General features: G+C 48.6%; 1 protein-coding gene across 1 annotated transcript in view; it reads right to left on the reverse strand.

Annotated features, from left to right (window-relative positions):
- SLIT2 (slit guidance ligand 2) overlaps window positions 1-25,932 on the reverse strand; it is a 350,583-nt gene that overhangs the window by 173,808 nt on the left and 150,843 nt on the right.

Genomic DNA, 25,932 nt, shown 5'->3' on the forward strand with positions numbered 1-25,932 from the left:
TTGAACCACGCTCCCTTAATTACAACATCTTAGAACTACTCTCTAGAGCCCTAAGCATGTATCTCCCCGCCGTGCTCATTCCGGGACAGAATTATACCGTCACAATAAACTGCACACTCCTTCCAGCCCACAACAACCATGTGTTTTTCATCTTCTCTCCAGGTGGAGTCCAGGATAGTTTCCTCGAATGAAGAGATCAGTCAAGGTCTGTGGTGCGTGTGGCCTATTGGTTGTCATACCAACTAGACACTGCGACGTCTTAGACTCCAGAGAGCATTTATAATCCATCCTCCCGCAAAAGGCCACACACCGCACTGCTCACGACTGGTGAGCGTGATAATGAATGGATGGGCTCAGGAAGCTAGCCCAAAAAATAACGAGCGATGTCAACACAAATGTTATGGGTAAACGTGTTCTTCAAAGCACGTTTTGTAAAGAAAAGTTACGAAACATGCTATGTGTCCACTTACAGACGACGGGATACAGGAGTTATAGTTCAGTACTATCAGATAATAAAGTGAACAATTCCACGAATAATTAATATGTGAGTGTGCTCACTCTACAATGGTATGCGAATAGGTGGGAGACAAGATTCCACGTGTGGTATGTTCTCAATCTGTAGAGTTTAGATAAGGTTGGGATGGTCCTTGCACCTGTAAACCCGTTTCTATGTTCATGCTCATTCCCCTCCATTAGGCCTTAGTGCTCTTCACCTGGAGGATGACATTAGCTTCCCACACAGACTTTCTAGCTCCAACTTGTTCTTTCAAATCTCTACCCTTCGACCATGAAATTAAAGCATCCAACAGGCTGTGCCATGAACCTCGCAGGGTCACGCCTTTCTCCGAAGCTGGTGAGGGCTCCCCAGGGCAAACGGAGCAGCACCCTGACGGTAAAACTCCTGCTCTAATGAGTCCATCCGACCCTTCCACTTCTGCTCCACCAGATTCCATGCATCCGTGATCCAGTACAAACATGTGCTGAACCTGCCTCCCTGCTCACCACCGGCCCTCAACATTTTCCACAGGCTCCTATCCATCCCACACTGGATGCAAGTCTTCTTTTTTTCCTTTTATTTATTTATTTATTTTTTGAAGATTTTATTTATTCGTGAGAGACACAGAGAGGCAGAGACACAGGCAGAGGGAGAAGCAGGCCCCATGCAGGGACCCCGACGTGGGACTCGATCCTGGGTCTCCAGGATCACACCCTGGCCTGACGGCGGCGCTAAACCACTATGCCACCGGGGCTGCCCTCTTTTTCTCCTTTTAATGGCGAAATCCAATGATCTAAAACCCCGCCTCCTACAAGAGCACCTCCTTCCCCCAGTTCCCCACTCCATCTCCTTCTGTCCTGTGTGTGCATCCCCGTCTGACCTTGCCATTCTTTCCAAGGTCAGCACCCGCCTCCTCCACATGGCCTTCCTCTGGAGCTCAGGAACCCCGCTAATCTTCATGTAGGTATTTCTGCATGTCTAGAACACAGGGCTTGAAACTCAAGAGAGCCTATAACTCTTTTAATTCAATTTAAATCTCAGGTTGTTATTGGGTGTCCTAAGTCCCAAGGGAAGTTGAGAAAACTTTTGTCTGAAACCATTTTTAAGACGCTTGTTGGTCAGAGTTCGTTATCCGAGGACACCTACCCTCCCAACATATGTGTTATTCACAGTGATTAAAGAGGAGTACCAGTCACTGCAAATCCGTCACGGTGTTCAAAAGCATCTTTGAGTAAAGGAGAAAGAGGCAGACAAATCACAGATAAACCAACAAAGGCACTCCTTCTGCCAGCAGTGGACAGCCGGAGTTAAAGTCACAGCCAACAGGGCATGGCTCTCCAGAGGGTAACTGGCCCAACCATGCAAAATGGCCTGCACTGCTCTTTTTTTTTCCCCCTAAGCAATGAATTTCAAATTGCATCCTCAAACTAACCCAGGGCTGAGGACAGGATGGCAAAAAAAAATAGCTTCATATCTCTGGAGAGGGAAAATAACATGATGTGTTACTATGGCATGAAAAGAACACACAACACATTCTGTCTAAACAGGAAACGGGAACATAAACACACCCAACACTGGGAATACGAACACAGACACTTGGGCTTTATCTGAGTTCTCACGTCGTATGTAACAATTTGTCATCGCACACGCACGTTTAGTTGTTTCCTGGGCCCAACGGGCTGCCTTGTCCATGAGCCTCCTTGGCCTCCACGTAGATGGTGCAGGATCTCCTTCTATGGGGCCACTGGACAGTCTATTAGGCAAAGATCCCTGCTGTTCCCTCTACCAGCCTCAAGTCCGGGCTGTGCCAAAGCCAGGTGAAAAAGCTTTCTAACAACTGCTGGCGGCTTTGATCTGGTCAGTGGTTACTGGAAGATTCTGACGCTAACCAAAGTACATGGCCTCCACCTACACAGATGCTCTGAAGGTCCTTTTCCCACTATTCTTGGGGAAGTACTCTCTACTTTGCAGACAGCGATCGTACAGTGGCTCATGCCAGTTCTGAAGGAGATGCGGAGGACTTGGCACAATGTGATGTGACTATGCAAGAAAAACAAAGTACTTTTTTGTGATTTTTAAGAAATTCAAATGCTTCTTCTTTAGTATATGGTACCACAGTGAATGAGTCCCAGTCCCAATGAGAGCACAAATACTTACGTAAGCCCTCTCGTTAAGCACAGAACATGTCTCTCACATTTGTTTGCTAGATTTTATTTTACTTTATTTTATTTTTGCAAGGGGAGCAATTAAAGTAGTGAATCTATTCAAGAAAATCAGGAATGACAACAACAACAACAACAAAGGTTCTCTTAATTGTATGATTTCTTCCAGCTTTGCAAAGCACCTGATACGAGCTCTTCATATTTTCCAAAACGTTCCCTTTATGTCACGTCGTGAAAAATACTTTAAAGGCAGCATATGTATGCCCTTGGAACCGAATACTCTGGGTCGAGGAACAGCATCCGTTAACTGTAAAATTAAGTGAGTCACTTCTCTTCACACCTCTGGTGGCCAAGTTTAAAAAAAAAAAAAAGGCAAACAGTCTGCAGCAATGAATGAAGGCTCTGGAGCCCTTTCATGATCAGGGTCCTTGTTGAGAGGTCTTACCTCATTTCCCACACATTTTCTGACCTATTTTGTCTGCTTTTTCTCAGAAGGATTTTGCTTGCTCCACTGTCGACTAAGCAGTAAACTAATTATCTTGTTCAAATCCCTTTGTAACGCCCCTAATCCTATTAGTTATAAGAATGTCTGAATACTGATTGCAAACTTTTTTTTTTTTTTTTTTTTTAAAGGAAGGGAAAGGTCCAGGGGCTTGGTCCTGGAGGGGGAAGCATGGGGGGCCCCGTAGGCAGTTCATTGTACGGAGTGGCCATCCCCAATCCTGGGCCACCTCATTCCTCATTCCACCACAGAGCAGATCCTCTCCTGGCCTCATTTCTTCATGCTCTGTGTCCGGCTCCTTCTTACACGCACATGCACACATGCACAGGATCGAGTCCGCATCAGCATCATGTTTGATTGCCTTCTAACAGTCAGGTTGTGAATACTCCTCCTCGCAGCAGCGTTCGCTGAGCCCTGGCTCCTGCAGGAGCTCAGCTTCCCTTCCCTCCTTCCTCTGGGACACAGCAAGACGAGGTGACACCACGGCGGCGGCGGGAAGTCCAAGAAGCCACATGGGGAGGTGGGGGAGGAAATGAACAAGTGGGGGACAGGCCTCGCCAGCCCCGGGGGGCCTGGCCTCTCTCTTTCAGAGACCTCTCCCAAGTCTTGTTAAAGGACTCTGGCTCCCTGGGTAGGAGCCCCGAGCCCACGGCCTCCTGCTGCCTCCTACTGAGGGACCTGTGATCGCCTCCCCTCCTCTGTGCCCACCGGGGAGGCAGCCAGGCCGGGGAAAGGCCTGCCCTCGGAGGCGATGTTAAAGAGCATGAAATTCATCTGACTTCCGTGGAAGACGACTACTGCCCTCCCATTTCTGCTTTTGCAGGTTGGCCACTCTGTCTCCCAAAAACAAAAAAGAAAACAAATGTTTGCTTTAAACAGAGAGAGGCACGATGCAGCCTCCGAGGATGGGGTCTTCTCAGCCTCCCTCCCCCGCCCCCGTCTCTACCTCCTGAAGAATGCCTTTCATGCTCTTGGCACACAAAGTCAACTGTTTTGTTTTTTACGTTAATAGAACAGTGTCTCGACCTTGCATGATTTTGTTGTCGTTGCTCCTGGAAGCACAAGGGAGATGGGTTTGGAAATGCTCCTGGGAAGGAGGCGGTCTGTGTCGGAGCAGCATCCCGGCTTGACCATCTTCGGGAGGCAGAGAAAAATGTTACCGGCACGAGGGAAGACGGGCCAGTTCCCGGACGACGACAGCAGACTGCAGACCCAACGCGTCTCAGGTAGCAGGCGCCTGTATTTTGATTTACTGTCCTCCTCCCCGGGACGGAGTCCGCTCAAGACATAGGAGGTTGGGTTCCCCCCCTTCCCGGTCTCCGGCGTACGAGGTCGGTGTCTGGAGGAGGATGTGGGGACAGGTAAGGACACAGCAACTGCAACGTGGCCGTGGCCTGCTGCCCTCGGGGAATTACAGGGCCAGGGGAAGGGCTACGTACCCGCTGGCAGCAATTTGGAAATAACGAGAGCACGGCGCCGGGGGTGGTGAGCGCGTTTTGGGCGATCCATACACTGTGATCTGATGAGAGAGGATTCGAGGCCGTTCGCGGAAACTAGCTGATACACGATGGAGGAGGAGGAGCACAATCCGTGGAAAAGGTTAGGGGCTGTTCCTTCACAGAAATCCCCATCCCAGGTAGCAGGTGGACTCGGTCCTCTGTCGCTGGCGACGAAGCACGCCCCGTCTCTGAGCTGCACGCACACCAGCTCTCCAGGGAAGCCTCTCTCTTCCCCTTGACGCTGCAGCCGAGCGCAGAGCTGCCTGAGAGGTCACGTGATGAGGTGGGGCACAGTCCCCAAAACACTTCTCCCTAAATACAACAGCAGGGGTAGCAGCAGCCTCGGAGGACAGCCCTCCGGAAAGCCAAGGGCAAGTAGCCCTGCTGGCCTGGGCCACGCGCCTGAGCGTCAGCACGCGACTCTCCAGCGGTCCAGCCTGCGGGAGCCTAAGTCCCAAAGTCTGGGTACGTGTCAATGAGGAGAACGCGGAAGAAACACTCAAAAAAAAAAAAAAAAACCAAAAAGAGGAAAGTATGCTAACCTAGAAACAGTAACCCTTACATTGTGCTACCCTCTGGCTTGCTCAGATTGTGTCTACTTCATTGTGATGGAAGCAGCATCCCAGGTGCCCGTACAATTGAAAACAACTCACAAACCTTCTTATTGATTGTGGTCTTTACTTAATCCTTTTTTACAAAGATTTTATTTATCTATTTATCTATTTATTTATTTATTCATTCATTCATTCATTCATGAAAGACACAGAGAGGCAGAGACACAGGCAGAGGGAGAAGCAGGCTCCCTGTGGGGAGCCCGATGCAGGACTCGATCCCAGGATCCCGGGGTCATGACCTGCACCGAAGGCAGACGCTCCACCCCTGAGCCCCCCGGGGGCCCCAACTGTGATTTTTCTTTCAAGGATCTACGTGGAGAGGTCACTGGTTATCACCATTTATTTCAACCCCGGTGGATTAGAGGGGCCTCTGGGATCGGCATCTTGCAAGGACCACCGTCCGCAGGATAAGCGCCATGCACGGGCCCGAAGGACCTGGACCTGGTCCCTCTTTGCCCCCCAGCCTTACTCTCACTACCCTCTTCTTCCCTCACTCATCATCTTCCGGTTCTCAGGTGCATCCAAAGACATTTACGCCCCGTGACTCTGCGTCAAACGCTGCCCAGGTCGTGGTGCCTGCTCTTCACCGGCAGCTCCAACGCCCTGCGTCCAGAGCAGCCTTCCCTGACTTTCCGTCGAAAGCAGCCCTTCTCTCTGCCCGGTTGTTCTCCAACTGAAGAATACGTTTTGTCTCTTCATATTTCTTATTGTTATCAGGAATAACTTCACTGGACTTATTCACGTATTTAATGGTCACTTCTGGGTCCTCCACTCCAGAAGAGCAGCATCACGCAGACCGGAGGCCCGCGGCCTTCATGCCGCCAACCACGGCCCACGATAGGGGCCTCCGCGAGTATCTGCTTAACGTGAGGATGGGCCAAATTCTCCATTAAGGAAGGTCACGATTTTTTAAAATATAAGACAATGACTTAAGACAGAACGAACATTTTCAGCCTCTAGAAAAGTAAGAGTTGCCCCTGAGACTCCGTGGAGACAAATGAAGAAAGAATTCCCGGCTTGATTACGAGACAGAGGAACCAATCAAGTCCCACCAAGGAGAAGTCTTAAAACTGCTCCTGAATTACGTGCTTTCCGGTACTAAAGCTGCCTCCCCACGCCGAGGAAAGGCCCACAGGCTGCGTGTGTTCACAGGCGGCCTGAGCCCCATGAAGTCACTTCAAAAGGGAGTAAAAATCACAAGATCCATCTGCAGCATTATGTGGCCTGACGGCTCGTAAGGAAACTGCAGCAAGTGGGCTCGTTCCTAGGACACCCAGGTCCGGGAGCACGAAGGGAGAGCAGGCATGTGCGCGGCCCAGCGAGGGGAGGGCCACGGCCCCCATCCCCCGTCCACAGGACAACTGCAGCACAGGCTCGCCGAGGCCCGAGCAGGAGCAGGACAGACGGCCACCTCGGCACGCCCAAATGTCCCGTCTCAAATGAACACGGCACAGATGCCCGCCCGTCGGGAAGCAGGGTCCAGCTAGAGTCCTGGGGCCCTCGCTCCGTAGAGGCGGGGAAAGCGGGACGCAGAATGCTGGGGTGTGGCCGCAGCAAGGCCCGGGCCCCGGACACCGTCCCTGAGCTGTGCAAGGCCGTACTTTCTGTCCCGACCACCGTGGGCCACTGAGAGGCTGTGGAATGGTCACCTGAGCCCCGACGTCAGGGCCGGGAGGACGGCCAACGAGGTGTCGGCAGCCGCAGCGAGCTCCTGCGGGCCGACCCCGGGACCACCGGTCCTTCCCACCTGGACACCACGTCTCCCTAGCTGGGTGACAACACGAGACCTTCAGGCCGCGTCTTAAGGCAACGAAACACAAGTCAGCGACTGCCATGAAGCAGGAGAAACGGTCTTTCTCGAGGTTGGCTGCGGTGCCAGAGGGTCCAGGACAGCGGGGGACACCTGTGGGGGGCGACACGGTCCTGTGTCCCCCCAGGGAGGTGGGCGCCGAGGGGTCCGCTGTAAATCCCTCCGCTCTTTGACGCACAGCGTGTGTGTGTCCCGAGGTGCCAGTCGCTGTCACAATAGGAACCTCAGGAATACACACACCGCGAGCGCACTTGAACGCGAGGGTCTTTAAGCACAGAGATGAAAGCGTGGCATCGAGGGTCAGACGTGGCTTACGTCTACCTCCCACCGGCCCGGGGCCTCTGCACGAGCCCTGCCCCCCACCCCCCGCCTCTGTTTTCCTTTCCGTGTCCGCGGGTATAGACATCCTGCCTTGGATGCGAGGAAGGGGAAGGCCGCGGGCACAACGGGCACCCACGCCGGCCTCCAGACGGGTGGGCCCCCTTCCTTCCTCGGGCGCGTGGCCCCCTCTCTCCAGCGCCCTCGGGAACGAGGAGTCAGGAAGCTCGGACGTGAAGGGAAACAGGGAGAGGCAGAGGATGCTAGAGAGCCGCGTGCCTGCCGCTGGGGGAAGAGAGACCCGGATCCGGGACGGGATGGGTGCTGGTGGGCGAGGAGCCGCCACCGCTGCCGGGAGGCCTCCGGGAGGCACGCGAGGCCGGAGCTTCCCCCGCGGCCGTGCAGCTCGTGCAGCTCGGGGACCAGCACCCGCGGTCGAGGGCTTGGCCACGCAGCCACGCGCTCTCAGCCCCGCCGGCCGTCCACACTGACTTCGCCCCGCGCCGCGCTCACCTCCGGGGGAGCAGCCCCCCGCCCCTGAGAATATACATTTTCCCCTATTACCAGGAATAACGGGGGGCTCAGGGCGAAGCGGGCTGCGGAGGGAGCCCACAGGGGGGCCCCACCACCGACATCTCTGACGGACCCCGACACGGGAGGGGGCGCCGATCAGAGGCCGCGGGAAGGACGTGGGCCGCAGGCAGACAGCAGCTCCGCACGCCTCCCGCCTCCTGCCCCTGCTCTTCCCCGACGGCCTTTCCTGGAAAACGACCCCCCCCCCCCCCCAGTTCCCCATACAATACCGGGCCTCCCCTGTTTGCCTGGGCTTTTCCCACGGCTTACGTGGCTTGAATTGCAATTCTCAGTTATTCCCCCCAAACACCTTTTTTTGCTGGTGAAATAACTGACCGCTTTGTGTTTAAGGCTAACGCCTCCGGACACGGTGACGTGGAACCTAAGGGGCCGCCACACGCCCACTGCTGTGCACCTTCTGCGGACGGGGGTCGCCGGGCTTGGCAGGAAGTACAGCGTCACTCGAGCTCAGAGCTGGCCGTCGGGCCAGGACGCTGGCATCTGCAGGCTGCGGGCACCGGGCGCCCCCGGGCAGTGAGCAAGCCCACGGGGTGCATGGGGTGCACGGGCTTGGCCGAAGCTGAGCAGAAGGGAGGCGGACAGGGCATTCCGCCACCGCCTTTGGGGGTGACCTTGGAAGTCGGGCCCCGGTGGCGGCCTGCAGCGTCCACGGAGCCACGTGAGGCTGGCCCTGCTCTGCACGGCTTACGTCGACATTCCCGAATCGCCTTCCCGCCCCACTGGACGCTGCCCCTGCGGCTGGGCAGCCGGGCTGCCCTCCGCTCCTTCCCCGTCGGCCGGGGTTCAAGGCCCCGCACCTTTGCCTCCTCCGCTCGGCACGCTGCGACATCTGAAGCGACACCACTTACCGCCCGTGCCACTTCACGTACCGCCAGCCAAGGCCTCCCTTCCAGGGGCACAACCGCCCAGCGAAGTGTCCCCAGGTGACCTGTGACCGGTGCCCCTGCCCATCATGCGGAATCGGGGGCGCTGGGAGGATGGTGCTTGGAGCCGGGCTGAGGACGCACTGACCCCCAGGCCGCATCCCGCCCTCGGGAAGCTCACCGTCCACCGTCCAGGAAAGAGCGGCCACCAAGACACTCGTCCCCATGCAAGCGCCACAGGAGAAAGGCAGCTTTCCAGAGAAGCACCAGAGGTGACATCAAAGCCCAAACCGAGGGGGCGGTGCAGGCAAAGGAAGCCAAGGTGAAACGGCGAGGGGGCCCTGGGAGTGCAAACAGTTGGGGGCCACTGCACGTGGACTCACACTGGAGTTTCTCTATATAACACTTTAAGCTAAAGGGCCTTTCAGCTAAAGCGCCAGTTTCCATTATAAAGTATCCACAGAAAAATTACTCTCTTCTGATTTTTTGAAGATTCTAAGCATTTCCTAGTAACTTAAAATTGGAAGTGGCCTTTCTTTTCTCTCAGACTGATGTCTAAACAGGAATAGTTAGGAAGCACATCTTTAGAAAATGATTTCTGGTGTGTTTTAAATTATATCTAATCCATATAATATATTTTTATTTTTTATTTTTATTATTTTTATTTTTTTAAAGATTTATTTATTTATTTACTTATTATTTATGATAGACGCAGAGAGAGAGAGAGAGAGAGAGAGAGAGGCAGAGACACAGGCAGAGGGAGAAGCAGGCTCCATGCGGGGAGCCCAAGGTGGGACTTGATCCCGGGTCTCCAGGATCATGCCCTGGGCCAAAGGCAGGCACCAAACCGCTGACCCACCCAGGGATCCCCCATATAATATATTTTTAAATGGAAACTTCATTCTTTACAATAGATACACCCTAAACACATGTCTATAGACCTGTAATCCACTTCCCTTCCCCCTTGAGACCATTTTATTTACATACATAAAAGACACTGGAAGCTTGGGCAGTATTTTAAAAATTATGATAAAAAGAGATTTAAAAAATTGTTAAGAACTCAGAAAAAAAATGGGCTACTAGTTAAAAAAAGAAAGTGACAGTAAAGAAACCTCAAATCGATACCAAAAAACCTTCAGAATTACAATAAGTAGAACAAAGCATAAGACTTGGTAACAAAATAAAAAATCATTTTCTATAAAAAGCAAAGCTATCTATTAGAAACATGAAGTTTGCTCAAGTCCATACAGTCTGAAGGTCATAAACAATGCAGAAGTAACTGGAGCTAAAACACAACGTCATGCAATAAATACTCACAATGAACTTCCGTATTTAAAATGCACAGAAAATTCAGAGAAAAAAACACAATTCCTTGGAAAACAAAGGTTTTCATAAGGGAAATCATATCTTATCCAATCAACAGAAGTACTTAACAAGATTATGTGAACGGGGGGGGGGGGGATACTCAGGCATAATCTACTTGGACCTGCAAATCTGATATTTGTCAAGTCTCATTTGCTGCTATCTTGAAATCTGAGTGACTGAAGAATTGGGGCAAACGAGGACTGACGTGTGTGAAACTCTTTACCACGCACACCCGGAGGTGGGAAACGAAAGGCAAGGGTCACTCGGCAAACTTCTGAAAGCAGGACGGTGCACCGCCGCACCCTGGCCAACACTTCTATGACTATTTCTATAAGTAAACAAATGTCCAGAAAGGGGATGAGTACATTGACTTTAGACGGGGCGCCCGGGTGGCTCAGTCGGGTAAGTGTTGACTCCTGATTTCGGCTCAGGTCATCATCTCAGGGTTGTGAGATCGAGCTTGTGAAGGGCTCCAGGCTCAGCAGGGAGTCTGCTTGAGATTCTTTCCCTCCCTCTCCCACTGCCCATGCCCCCATTCACCCACAGGCTCGCTCTAAAATAAATAAATTTCAAAAGAATGTTTCTTAGAGACGATTATTGCATTAAAACAAATCCAAATTAGACAACTGAGTTCTACAGACTGCTGTATTTTGGTTAAAACTAAATCTTTTACTTAACTTAGCCAATAACATAAAATGCAATTTGAAATCGGAAACTGCTAGAAAATACTAAATGCTGTTATTTAAATTATTTGGGTATTTTAAATATTGATATCCACCGTATAAATCAATAACAGTAAAATGTACAGACCTTAAAAAAAAGTAACATAAAATGTGTAGTTTTTCAGGTAGGACAAAGCAATATAACAGCTTATAATATAGATTTGATAATAGTTCAACTCTACAAGTTGTATTTGAATAAATGGTCACTGAAAAACGAAAAAATCCCCCACAATATATGAATTCTTATTATATAAGCACTTTAATGTGGTTGATATTTTTAAAGCTACAACAAATTTCATGGGTCTCTTCAATCCTTTTCACTTCGTGACTTATTTTCTCAAATTATTATTATTATTTTTGATAAGAAGGGCACATTTGTGTCTGTTAAGTTTTATTTATTTTTTTTTCAAAATCTTTCCCTACTAGATTTTTATTCTGGAATTCCACAGACATTAAAGATGGGTAATAATCTAATTCCGAACCAATGAGACTTTGTCATTTTCATGAAGTTCAGGTGCTCTGAGACTGACAAGCAGATAAAAAGGTTTTTTTGTTTGTTTTTTTAATTTTTATTTATTTATGATAGTCACACACAGAGAGAGAGAGAGAGGCAGAGACACAGGTAGAGGGAGAAGCAGGCTCCATGCACCGGGAGCCCGATGTGGGACTCGATCTCGGGTCTCCAGGACCGCACCCTTGGCCAAAGGCAGGCACTAAACCGCTGCGCCACCCAGGGATCCAGATAAAAGGGTTTTATGGCTAGTTTGTACTCACTTGATTCAATTTAACATTCCTGTAAAGTGACAGTATTCAATGAAAAGATGGCCAATAAGAACATCAGTCCCCTGCATCTATGAGTAACTTGACAATGAACAAATTGTTTCATTTATGCACTTAATTTACTAATTCTAATGAGGCAGCACAAAATATTACCTTTCCCTAAAAAAGTCGATCTGAAAAAGTTAATCAACAGAGAAACAGATATTGCCAAGAAATCCTTCAACCACACAAGTAGTGTATGAAATCAATTGCCAGCCAAGACTCATCCCTTTTAAGAAATGACATGCAATGGAAAGCTAGATTTGAAACTCAAAACTTTAAAATCAACCCATACCCATACCTTGTTAGTGCTGTGAATAAATATGTATTAGACTCACAACTTTCCTTAAGCATAAAAATAATTTTAAGACGTTACACGACAGCTAAACATCTGTATTTACGTTGTAAGTTATGTCTTCCCTGTTTCATTCTTTCTTTCAGTAAGTGAATATTTACAATTAAGTGTCCCCCATGCCACTAAAAGTTTAACAGGCAAGTCTCCGGTCAAATTAGAGCAGTGACCAATGAAGACCGTCTACGGCAAGGCACAAGTCTACCACTTAACTGTTTGTAATCAGAACAGTACTCTCTTCCCCTCGGCCTGGAAAAACCATTTAAATTCTAAATGTCAAGAGGGTATATACGTTTTAAACACTGTTTCTCAAATTCTGTTTTATTTAAATAATAAATTATAAAATACCTACTTTATAGGTTCTTCACGTTGGTAAACATTTAGGAATGTTCCAAAAAAAAAAATTTACAGATTTAAGTATTGTGATTACAGATTGAGTATTGTGATATGTTCACTAAGGGTATCTATTTATAATCTCTCCATTGCCTCAAATCTCTTTTTTGAAATTTTAAGTATCCCTCCTCCATCTCAATTAGGCTGCTTTCGGGAAAATGGGAAAATGTAACAAATTAAAGACCCTACCCAAACTTCAAGGTCTCCCTCTAGAGCTATCTATGGATTTACTTTGAGCGCACACTAAAAATTTGGCTGTACAGCATGTGAACTGTGAGTCACTTCTGGGTAGGAGAGGAGAGACACAAAAGGAACCTGGGGTAAACCAGATATCCGAGCCGTAGCAGAGACGGGTAATAATGTCTTAGCGTCAAGGGTCTTAATAGAGAGAAAACAAGCAAGGTGACTAAGTGAGATACATTTTATCTAAAGTGTCTCCCCTCCAAATCATTTTAAATAGAATTGCTGGACTTAATAGCTCCAGATGAAAAAAAGAAAATCAGAAAGATACTGAATGTTCTACACACACCCACTTTGCTCCAACCTCCCACCTCCATCCTCATTTCACACTTTTCTCTCGTCTCATAGACGCTGGTTCTCTTTCTGTTTCCTGAAAACTCTGTCTCGTTGTTGTCTCAAACCCCTTAAGAGGTGAAGTCACCTCTGTGTCGGTTTTGTTCAGTCTCATGAAGGACCTGTGCAAAGGGCCTCTCGGGATAGAAATCAAAACCACCATGAGATCCCACCTCACACCAGGGAGAATGGGGAAAATTAACAAGACTGGAAACAACAAATGCTGGAGAGGATGTGGAGCAAGGGGAGCCCTCCTGCACTGTTGGTGGGAATGTGACCTCTGGAAAACTGTGTGGCGGTTCCTCAAAGAGTTAAAAATAGATCTGCCCTGCTGGGGATTTACCCCAAAAATACAGATGCAGTGAAAGGCCGGGACACCTGCACCCCAGTGTTTACAGCAGCAATGTCCACAACAGCCAGACTGTAGAAGGAGCCTCGGTGTCCATCGACAGATGAATAAAGAAGATGGTCTATGTATACAATGCAATGAATATTCCATTCTAATTCCTCAGCCATTAGAAATGACAAATATCCACCATTTGCTTCGATGTGGAGGGACCTGGAGGGTATTATGCTGAGTGAAGTGAGTCAATCAGAGAAGGACAATCATCATATGGTCTCACTCATACGGGGAATATAAGAAATAGTGAAAGGGATTATAAGGGAAAGGAGAGAAAATGAGTAGGAAAAATTATAGGGAAGACAAACCATGAGAGACTCCTGACTCTGGGAAACGAACAAGGGGTGGCGGAAAGGGAGGCGGGAGTGGGGATGGGGTGACTGGGTGACCGGCACTGAGGGGGGCACTTGGCGGGATGAGCACTGGGTGTTATGCTGTATGTGGGCAAACTGAATTTAAATAAAAAATGTAAGAAATAAAAATAAAGGAATAAATGGTTTTAAATCCTGCACCCTTCCAAAAAAAAAAAAAAAAAGCGAGGCCCACCCCAACAGGTCCACCTGATAGAGACTCTTCCATCCCCTGCTGCCCAGGGTCCTTCATGACACAGAAGTGTCTTTGTGTATGTAGCAGTTTACATCAGGACATGAGCTGTCTGGGAGCAGGACCCCGACTGACCACTCCACGTCAAGGACACTCGAGTTTAGAATAGTGCCTTGCACATGATAGGAAGGAAGGAAATGAAGAAATAAGTATGACTTTTATGCATATTTTTCACAATAAAACTAAATAAATGCTTTTATATCTATATGGAGGAAGAGAACACAGGTGGGGAAATCTTCACCAAGGGTCTTTCCTTACCAACAAGAACAATACACAGAAATGGGTAGCCAGGACTCATTCTTCATCATTGAAAATGCAAAAATCTCATCAGTATTTAGATTACTCCATGTACTATTTGCTGAATAGAGTTTTCATTGGCTCTCTCTTAACAGCACTCTTCCTTACCATTTTTTTTTTAAGATTTAACTTATTTATTCATGAGATACACAGAGAGAGGCAGAGACACAGGCAGAGGGAGAAGCAGGCTCCATTCCATGCAGGGAGCCCAACGTGGGACTCTATCCCAGGACCCCAGGGTCATGCCCCGGGCGGAAGGCAGATGCTCAACTGCTGAGCCACCCAGCCGTCCCCCTTAGCAAATTTCCTCACTAGGCCTTAGCATCTTCAATTATGCGTTCTCCTATTATTGGACCTTTCAGAAGCTAAAATCTTGAAGCTCGGGTTGTATAAAAAAGTGTGGCAGGGGGCCTAAGTGGCTCAGTTGGTTAAGCATCTGACTTTTGATTCCGGCTCAGGCTGTGATCTCAGGGTCTTGGGATCAAGCCCTGTGTCTAGCTCTGCACTCCGCTCCTCCCCTGTTCACACGCGCTCTAATAAATAAATCTTTAAAAAAAAATTGTTGCATATCAAAAATTCAAGTAGCCCAATGACAATTGGCACAGACCGCAATTACATTTTAAAAGGCACTATCCCTGGCAGCCCAGGTAGCTCAGTGGTTTAGCACTACCTTTGGCCCAGGGCGTGATCCTGGAGACCCAGGATCAAGTCCCACGTCGGGCTCCCTGCAGGGAGCCTGCTTCTCCCTCTGCCTGTGTCTCTGCCTCTCTGTGTCTCTCATGAATAAATAAATAAAATCTTAAATAAATAAATAAATAAATAAATAAATAAATAAATAAATAAATGGTACTACCCTATTAAGTCAGATCATTTGAAACTAACAGCCTATTTTTTTTGTTTTTTGAGGTTGACATGGCCCAATATTGGCCATTCTCTATAGTTAAAACTAATATCTCATATATAAAATAGTAAGAATGTATCACTGATACATTCATTTATTTTTACTTTATCATGTACTGTTTTCCCCAAAATAGGCAGACAGATGAAGTGTCATGCCCATGTTAAATATCCAAACCACACCAATTCATGCCTGGATTAGTGTCTGACTTCGCACTGACATCTTGATTAACAGGTGGACAAATTAGAAAATAGTTTAATGATGTATTTATTAGAGAGAAAGAGCACAGGGGGCAGGGGCAGAGGGAGAGGGAGAGAGCCTTAGGCAGACTCTCACATGGGACTCAATCTCAAGACCCAGAGATCACGACCTGAGCCGAAACCAAGAGTCGGACGCTTAACCAATTGCACCAGCCAGGCACGCCTCCCCTGCCCCCTATTTTTTAAAAAAAGATTCATTTATTTATTTGAGAGAAAGAGAGAGCTGATGAAGGAGGGGCAGAGGGAGAGGGAGAGAAAATACTTTAAAATTTCTTAGCAGATTGTATTTCACACTCAAAGGCATCCAATTTGTGAGACCTTCTGTGATACAGATATAGTCATACATAAATTTGGGCCAACTCACTAAGAGGACTACTCAAAAGGATTATGGGTTATAAAGTGGGATCGTGGAAAATCAAAAATGAGCAAGAAACGACCTGTGAACTGTGACTATCTCCCAGTTGACAGGGCACAAGCAGCAAACGGTGATGGCATCCCACGCGCATCTCCATCACGGTCATCCTGAATTGTCTGAAACAGTCCTTGTTGATTTCTAAGTGTGAATAATCTAACAAAACGCACATGAAGCCACCACGTAGGTATGCCAAGTAATCTGGCCTGGGTGTGCATGAGTGTCGTCAAGTGGGGGCGGGAAGAGGGCAGGGGGCAGAAGAAATGGTCCACTGGGCACCGAGCCGTCCTTAGGAGCCTCGGCATCAGAGCCGGGTTGGACAGGCCGTGCTGCTGGAGCCTGAGACTCCCATCAGCCTCTCAGAGGGTCCCCGGGTCCCCTCCTCTCATGACCCTAGACGAAAATCTGTTGGTGAGAGTTTTTCTCAGTCTTTTGGGGTAAAGGGAATATTGATGCTTCCAATGCACTAAGTATGAACTAAATGACTCACAGCACATTTTAAATAGCTTCATAAGAACATTTGATCGGTGCTTTTTAAGACATTAATCATCGAATTTAAGGCGTCCCCGTCCCAACATCTTAACAACGTGTTGCTGCCTTGAATGTCAACGGAAAATCAACACCGAGGAGGAGACAGATGGTGAAGAGAGGGACAGAGGAATTCATCGTGAATCAGCTCTCTTCGCTGCAAAGGAAAAGCAAAACCTTGATATTTTTAAACGTTACTACAAAACGCTCCCACCAGCGAGGCCGGGCATGGGGCGCACGTGGCCATCGGGCTTCCGTCGCTTTCAGACGTGCCGTGGCCTGGGAGGCTGCGCCCCGCTTCCCGGACAAGGCGAGGAAGTCCGAGGAATAGTTCAGTCAATGCCGTTCACCTGATTCTCCACGCAATTTAGGAGGCTGAGGGTCATCCCCACCTCCACCTCTGGCCCAAGCGCTGGCAAGGCGGTGACTTCTGCTTCGTTCCCTCCAGGGGCAGGAGAGCGGGGGCGCGTCTCAGTGGGCCTGGGCTCCGCGTGAGGGGCCGCGGGCCGGGGCGCACACGCACCGGGACGTTCTCTCCTACGGTTAGATGCCGGCAAGTCCAAGACCGTGTCAGGACGGCGACAGCCTGCGCTGGCTGCGGCTGGCAGAGAGCACGCGTCCCCTGGGACCCCAACACGGGACCGGCCTCCGGGCGTCATCTGGGCCGCACGCTCCCGCGGCCCCATCCCCTTACTGTAGACTGGAGGGGGTTTAGGGCTTCGGGGGGGACGGGAAGGACAGTCCAGTCCACGGTGAGTGCGGAGGGACTGGCTGCAACTACGAAAGCCCCGCGGCTCGGGGACAGAAGGGAGCCGAGAGCAGCAGCCCGAGACCGAGGCGGGCCGGGCACGGCGGGCAGGAGCCGCTCCGGTCGGTCGGTCGCCCAGGGCCGCGCTGCTGAGCAGAAGGGGCACGGCCCGGGCTGTGGCGGCAGGTGCCGCGGGGGGCGACGCGAGGGCCACCGAGGCCACTGCCGACAATCGCTGGTACCCGGACCCCCGGGGAGACACCCCTCCCCCGGCTCCTGCAGAGTTCGGCCGCGGTGTGCGGCGCCGGGAGCCAGAGTCCCGGGAGGGACCGCGGCCCGTCCCCACTGTGTCTCCGCACCAGCGGCCCATCTGCAGCCACTGCCCCCCCGCGAAGCCCTGCGGCCGCCCTCGGCCCTCCGTCGGCCGGAGCTGGCTGGGGAAGGCGTGACACCACCCGGGGTCCACCGGGGACCCGGCAGCACCCAACCGCGTCAGCACCTGCTCTCAGGACAGGACGGCGGGCGGCGCATCCTCAGGGTCCAGGAGGGCCGGAGGCGGGCGCTTCGGGGACACACACGACCCGGGGGCCCCATCCCTGCCCTCAGCGCCGAGGTGAACCACGGGAAGGCGGCTCGCACCCGGGAGACCCATCGCGGGCTCCCCGCGGGAGGACACTGCAATCAAAGGCCACCCCAGGCCTCGTTAAGAAGGTGCCCGGAGTGACGGCCCTCGGGACGGCCCTCGGGACCCCGGGTGCTTCGCTCCACGTGACACCCAGGGCCGCCCCCAGCGCTGGAGCTGCGAGCGGTCCCCGTCCCTTCCATCTGCGCCGGCTCTCGGCGGCCTCCTCCGCCCCGACCGCGGGCCCGGGAACGGCAGGCCCCAGCTGCCCGGCCGCCTGGACGCGCCGCCGTCCGAGCCACCGCACAGGTGCCCGGGCCCACGCACACTCGGCTGCGCGCCCCACGCCGGGGCACTGCCCGCGGGCCTCCCTCCCAAAGCCGCCGGCTCGCGCCCCGCGGCCCCCACAGCTCTCGGGCTCACCCTGGCTCCGGCCCAGCCCCGGTGGCCGTGGCGACCACTGGCCAAGCGCATTTCTGAATCCGGCTTGCTTGGGCTTACGTGGACCCTCATAACACTCACACCGCACGATGAGCAAGACCTGGAAGCACCGAGGATATTTACAGACAAGACACCTTTGTTCTAGGCTCTGCAGAGAATTTTAAAGACCAGCAATGGCATAAACCACCCTTAAAAGATAAAAGATTTTATTTATTTATTCATGAGACACAGAGAGAGAGGCAGAGACACAGGCAGAGGGAGAAGCAGGATCCCTGCAGGGAGCCCGATGCAGGACTCGATCCCAGGACCCCGGGGTCACGCCCTGGACCGAAGGCAGGCGCTCAACCACCGAGCCTCCCAGGTGCGCTCACCAACCATGTTTTCTACAGAGATTCACTGACGTCATTTCTGCTCACCAAACCCTCACAGGTGTGTCCTATCGTATTCCCTTTATTCCAGACTGGGAAACTAAGGAACAGTGACTCGCCCAAGGTCACACAGCTAGTGAATCCCGAGCAGGTGCTTCTCCCTCTGCCTGTGTCTCTGCCTCTCTCTCTCTCTCACTGTGTGCCTATCATAAATAAATAAAAATTTAAAAAATGTTAAAAAAAAATAAAAAATAAAAAAAGGGATCCCTGGGTGGCGCAGCGGTTTGGCGCCTGCCTTTGGCCCAGGGCGCGATCCTGGAGACCCGGGATCGAATCCCACGTTGGGCTCCCGGTGCATGGAGCCTGCTTCTCCCTCTGCCTGTGTCTCTGCCTCTCTCTCTCTCTCACTGTGTGCCTATCATAAATAAATAAAAATTTAAAAAATGTTAAAAAAAAAATAAGAATCCCGAGCAGGGTTTTGACCCAGGCAGTCTGGCATTAGAATCTGTGCCTTAAACCAGTCTGCTATATTGCCTATCCACATAAAAAGCAAAGGAAAAAAAAATCTCAACCAAAAAACTCAACTCAAAATGGAGAAGGATCATCATAAATCTATGATTTTTTTAGGTTTAATATATAATTGCTATTGATGTAATTGCTTTGCTCTTGCAGATTTATCTAAGGTTTACCCAACGAGACACAGCTAATAATATGATCAGGATTTACTAAGTGGTCCAAAGCATAGAAATAAGGTGGCCACAGCCTTGGTACTTTATAAATAGTACCAACAAAAACACCAACAGGAACAAGGATATTTCTATTTATTGAGCATTTACCATGACCTAGGAACCATGCTGCACTTTCCCAGAATTATTCCACTTAAGCTTCGGAAACATTCGGTAATGTGAAACTTTCATCCCCCCCCCCCCCCCACTCTACGGATGAGAAAGCCGAGGCCCCGGGAATTTAGGAGATGTCTAGAGCCAAATAAATAAAGTAAAATATGTGATCTGATCTATCAGCCTATAAGAAGATGGACAGGAGTACGGGTAACTATATGGCCCCCATGTTTTCAGAGGGTCCTATTTTGTCAATGTTGGGCATTTACTTATTTTATGATTTATGATTGTCCTGCTAGGTCTCATGGGGAAGCAGCTAGATAGAAGCCTGTGCTAGAGATGTATGGTCAGTGAGGTCAATGCCCTGTGGTCAGAGGCCGACACGGAGCCCAGGTTCACCAGGTGCTGGTGTGGGCTCCCGGGTGCCCCCAGGACAACGAGCCAAGCCCTTCCCAATAAGTGTCTCTCCTCATATCATCCTTTCATAACTTCCCAATAATGCTATGCTGGGATTTTTTAAAATACAATTATTAAAAATAAACACTTATCTCCAGATATAAAGGTGGTGTTTTTTTTTCTAAACTAAACGAATACCCCCAAATTTCTTTGCTCATCAAGTTCAGATCTATTAGAACAATGTGAGAAGCCAACACTTTCATGAAGGTGTTTAACTGGTGCGTGGAATCCAGGCAAGCAGAAAAATTTTTGAAGTTTGCACAGTTAACTTGGGCGAGTTATAGCAACTTTTCAAGTCTCAATACTCCGGCCTTTAAGCCAAACAACTTAACTTGAAAATGTTGGGAATTATTTTAGCGGATTGAAAACGAGGCACCATCATTAGGTTACAGCTTCCAACAATAGTTGACAAACGTGGCTTGGAAATGATTGGGCTGTTGGGATGCATGGATGTATCCACTCACCTGTTCATTCACTGCTCCCTATTCATTACTTCACCTAAGGGCAAGGGGTCTAAAATTATTTTCTTTTTTTTAAAGATTTTATTTATTCATGAGACAGAGAGAGAGAGAGAGAGAGAGGCAGAGACGCAGGCAGAGGGACAAGCAGGCTCCATGCAGGGAGCCCGACGTGGGACTAGATCCCAGGTCTTCAGGATCAGGCCCTGGACTGAAGCCAGGGTAAACCGCTAAACCGCTGAGCCACCTAGGCTGCCCCTAAAATTATTTTCAAAAAGCTCTTGTGACTTTTCCAGCCACACATGAGCCTATATACTCAATAAACTTAGCTCTGTTAGGTCCTTTCCTGCTATCTGGGCAGATAGTATATCGTGTCGGATTATTTAATACGGTTTTCTCCTCACTATCTAACATCAGAAAGCCTCTTGGATGTCAGCACCTGGTACGTCGTCCCGTCACAGCATGCAGAGTGGGTGAGAGCACGGACTCTGGGTCAGAGGATCCTCCCCGGGCCCCTAGTTCCACTACTTACCCTTTTGTGACTTACTTTCCTCTTTTCTTTCTCCCTCTCTTCCCCACTTCTTCTCCTTTCCCTCCCTCCCTCCCTCCCTTCCTTCCCTTCCTTCCCTCCTTCCCCCCTCCCTCCCTCTCCCTTTTTCTGGTACATTTCTTATCTTCTGCTATTACTTCCCACATCTGTAATCTATAATCCCTAGTTCACAGAGCTCTACAAGGATAAAATTAATATCTGTAAAACTCAACACCCAGGATGTGTTCAACAAACGATGGCTAATTTTTAGACAAAGACGAAGGACCATGAAGGCACAGCACGGGGCCTGAAGTAGTCACTGGCATATGAAGGCCTCCATCAATATTTGTTGAATGAATTGAATGAATGAATGAGCCATTTCAAAAGACAAACACAGTGAGAAATTCCAAAAGTATATAGCAGGGTTCGCAATGGTCCCTCAGAACTACAAATTTACCTTAACCGTACGGGGTCAACTTCAAATTCCTGCCAGTCCTGCACCCACAGTTGCAGTACAGAGAGAAACTGTAAGCAAAGACTGTTGCTAAACCTGCAGAGGGGCGTCTGGGGGGCTCAGCGGTTGAGCGTCTGCCTTTGGCCCAGGGTGCGATCCTGGGGTCCTGGGATCCAGTCCTGCATGGGGCTCCCTGCATGGAGCCTGCTTCTCCCTCTGCCTGGGTCTCTGCCTCTCTCTCTGTGTCTCTCATGAATAAATAAATAAAATCTTTAAAAACAACAACAAACCCTGTATAAATGGAGGTTGAATGAGGTGGGGTGTTTGTTTTCAATAATTATTTAGGAATACGGTGCAATGAATTGTGAGCCCAGTGAAGAAGGGTGAGGGCGTAATGTTTTGGATATTAGAGAAAATGTTTATTGTTACTGTTACAATTTTCTGTTCAAGATGCCTGGTCTGGCTCTACTTTATTCAAAGGACCCACACAGCCCACTGCACGGAACCCCCACGAGCCATGTTTGCAGGTAACATTGAGTTCCTTTAAAGCACCAAAGCTTCCCAGGACTCCGATAACGGAAGGGAGTGACACAGGCCAGAGGAAATCTCTGAAAGCCCAGACTTGGTCTAAGATGGAATAAAATGTGTAAGGTCATAGAACGTACCGCAGTCAATCTCCTGTTTTTTTTTTTTTTTTAAATTTTTATTTATTTATTTATTTTTAAGTATTTTATTTATTTATTCATGAGAGAGAGAGAGAGAGAGAGGCAGAGACACAGGCAGAGGGAGAAGCAGGCCCCATGCAGGGAGCCCGACATGGGACTCGATCCCGGGTCTCCAGGATCACACCCTGGGCTGAAGGCGGCGCTAAACCGCTGAGCCACCCAGGCTGCCCAATCTCCTGTTTTCAATACGTCACTTCAGTACAAGCAGAACAGTCATGTGGCATCATTTCTGAATGTCTCTACTCTCGAATATGCACAGGATGCATACCTGTGCACCCCACACACCCACACACAACAGAAATCTTGTTTACTTATCTTTTTTTTAAAAAGATTTTATTTATTTATTTGTGAGAGACACAGAGAGAGAGGCAGAGACACAGGCAGAAGCAGGCTCCCTGTGGGTGAGACTCGATCCCAGGACCCCAGGGTCACACCCTGAGCTGAAGGCAGATGCGTAACAGCTGGACCACCCAGGTGTTCCCACTCCTTTAACAGCAACACTGCCAGGTAGGTACCATCTCCTGCCATCCTCCTGATGGCAAAACTCAGTCTCAGCCTAAAGGCAACTGCTTTAGGTTACACATGCAGCAAGGAGAGGAGCTGGGGTTGGTGTCCAGCGCCATGCGGATCCCTGGAATCACGGTCCCATTTCCCTGCCCCTAGAACAACTGAGGCCACACATGCCCTAAAACCCATGGGGATTTTCAGTTTCTCTGAGTGACTTGCCAAAATCCATTTAGTTACACAATTAAATTATTGATTAATAATTAATAACAGAGTAAGTAAAGAACGTAAATAAATAAGTACAAATAGTTAATTGCTAACTGGGAAGATTCTGAAATCCACTGATAGTTATCAGACGCTCATCCTTTCATTTCTGACCCCTATCGTCTCAAACTCATGGAGCAGTTATCAGATCACAGCTTGAAATACCATCATGGAATATCGAAACAATCTCCCAATCATTAAAATGCTGTTCCTAGAGAAAACAAAAATAAAACCAAAAACAAAAAAATTTAAAAAATTAAAGAAAAAAGTGTACCACATTTTAAATAGGAAATGAGCACATAAATCTTTAAGACATGACACGAGAGGGTTGCTTTTAAGTTACCAGCCAGGTCTGATGGGTTAGTACCCTGGACAATGAAAGCACAGACAGCCACATGTTCACCTCGTGGCTTTCCAAGATTTCTGAATGCACAGACCTAGAAGCCCCCTGAATGCATAGACCTAGAAGTCCCCCTGGATGCGTAGACCTAGAAGCCCTCTGGATGCGTAGACCTAGAAGCCCCCTGGATGCGTAGACCTAGAAGCCCTCTGGATGCGTAGACCTAGAAGCCCCCTGGATGCATAGACCTAGAAGCCCTCTGGATGCATAGACCTAGAAGCCCCCTGGATGTGTAGACCTAGAAGCCCCCTGAATGCATAGACCTAGAAGCCCCCTGGATGTGTAGACCTAGAAGCCCTCTGGATGCGTAGACCTAGAAGCCCCCTGGATGCATAGACCTAGAAGCCCTCTGGATGCATAGACCTAGAAGCCCCCCTGGATGCATAGACTTAGAAGCCCTCTGGATGCGTAGACCTAGAAGCCCTCTGGATGCGTAGACCTAGAAGCCCCCCTGGATGCATAGACTTAGAAGCCCTCTGGATACGTAGACCTAGAAGCCCCCTGGATGCGTAGACCTAGAAGCCCCCTGAATGCGTAAACCTAGAAGCCCCCTGAATGCATAGGCCTAGAAGCCCCCCCCACTCTGGGTATTTCATGCCCGTACAGGTAGGACAAAGCTGAATCAACTAGAATGGGAAGAAGCTGAGTGGTCTGGACAGAAAGACAGTACCGCTAGCGGTCCTTGTACACCTCCCCGACACGTGGCTATAGTGTATTTGGAAAACATGTAAGAATGTGAGGACTTAACAGAAACCGTTGTGAAGGATTTCAGAGTCTGTAAGAGGAGAGACAAACATCTCTTGAGAAAAACGTGTGTGTGCATTCACATTCTTTCTAAAAATAATTGAAATTCAAAATAACAATCATTAGGTATGCAATCACCAGATACACAAATGGAGAGGGGGGGTCCTTATGAGATTCACTGGCTTCTACAGTTGACTTATTTTGTAGCAATTGTCAGAGTATTTGTTTTCCCAGGCAACCCTGCAAGCGCTCCTATAGGGCACCGTGTACAAACGTTTTGAAGTGGAAAGTGTTTCATAACCGTCCCTTATCTATATGCAAGGACCTTACCAGTCACAATGGTGCCATCTACTGGGAAGCCACTGAACTATGGACGGAGCGAGAACACCACCGCATGCATTCAGTGAAGAGAAAAGGCAATGAGTTCTTTTTATGAAGAAATTCCATTAATTCGTGTTTTTTTTATTTAGGGGTTTAACGAGTCCAGCTGACGTCCCGGGAAGCAAAAAGTTCCCAACGCACAGTTGACTCACACTTGTTTCCTCCCTTCTAATTTGACATCATTCGTGAGTGTGTGTGTGTGTGTGTGAATTATTTTTCCTAGTATTTACTTGGACCAGAAATGGGAAGTGACTTTAATTATTTAATTATTAAGATTTCATAATTTTATTTTTTTAAGATTTCGCCATTTCAACAAGTCGTACAAAAGTTCAACAAGTGACAACTTAGAAGGGCTGTTGGTCAAGCTAACGTGCTATTATGTCTCCCAGGAGATTAATTCACTGATATTTATTAAAAAGCCTTTGACCTCTTAGTCTGTGGACACATAATAGCGGGTTTGATTGAGTTCTCAGAATCATCCTCAAGCTTTCACTAGTGTTTCTCAAAGCATCACCGGACATATCAAAAGGAAACTAAATATTCAATACATTCAATATTCAATAGTGGGTCCAGTTATCATCTTCAACTTGCAACAAGGCTTGTGCGAGGAGAGTGAATGTCGTAGGTTGCCTCAGTGGATTTTCAGCAAAACATAACAGAGGAAAACATTTTCTTACATAGATCTCTGCACGATGACAGCGCGTTCCTAGTTAGCCATGGGTGTTTTAGCTCTTTTGCAAATTTACTACAATACAGTTTGATTCCTTGCCTCAGTTTCCGTTATCACTCAGAACTTTCCTGGGTTAAACCAGATAAGAGATGTGTACGTTGTTTTTAAGCTTTATACGTATAGATTTATTCATTCACATACTACTCAATGGACAGTTATCGTCAAACCCCACTACATGCAAAATATCAAGAGGAAAAAAAATGAAAAATAAAGAAATATTAAAAAAAATAAGTAAATAAGTAAAAAAAAAAAAAAAAAAAAAAAAGGAAAAAAATGTCTCTGTCCCTCCCTAATGTACATTCTAGCGTAGGAGACACCACAACAAACACCTAAGGTCATTTCACGTAAGGCTGACCCTGGAGCAACACGGATCCGAACTGCAGGGATCTACTTCTATGTGGGTTTTTAAAAAATACACTTACATGCATTACTGTGAATACATTTTCTCTTCTTGTTTTAACAAATGTTTACACTAAACAATACCTAATGAGTTACGAGTATAACTCAATCACATAACAAAAGTAGGTAATTTTACCCAGCCTCAGAACAAATCTAACAAGAAGAACGAGACTCAAAGAGCAGGTAAATTCGTCATGCACAGTTTTTAAAGACACGATAACATGTGCACTTATGAATTTCTGATTAGCCGAGGAATCTAAAACTGAAACACTACTTTGCAAGGGTTAAATATAAATGCATACACACAGGTATGCGCACATACGTATATTTTGAGTCTGACTCAAAATATCTCTGAAAAGATGATCTTTCCAAGCCCACAACCAAATACCA

Source organism: Canis lupus, chromosome 3 (assembly GCF_003254725.2).
Source record: "Canis lupus dingo isolate Sandy chromosome 3, ASM325472v2, whole genome shotgun sequence".
NCBI classification, from domain to species: domain Eukaryota; kingdom Metazoa; phylum Chordata; class Mammalia; order Carnivora; family Canidae; genus Canis; species Canis lupus.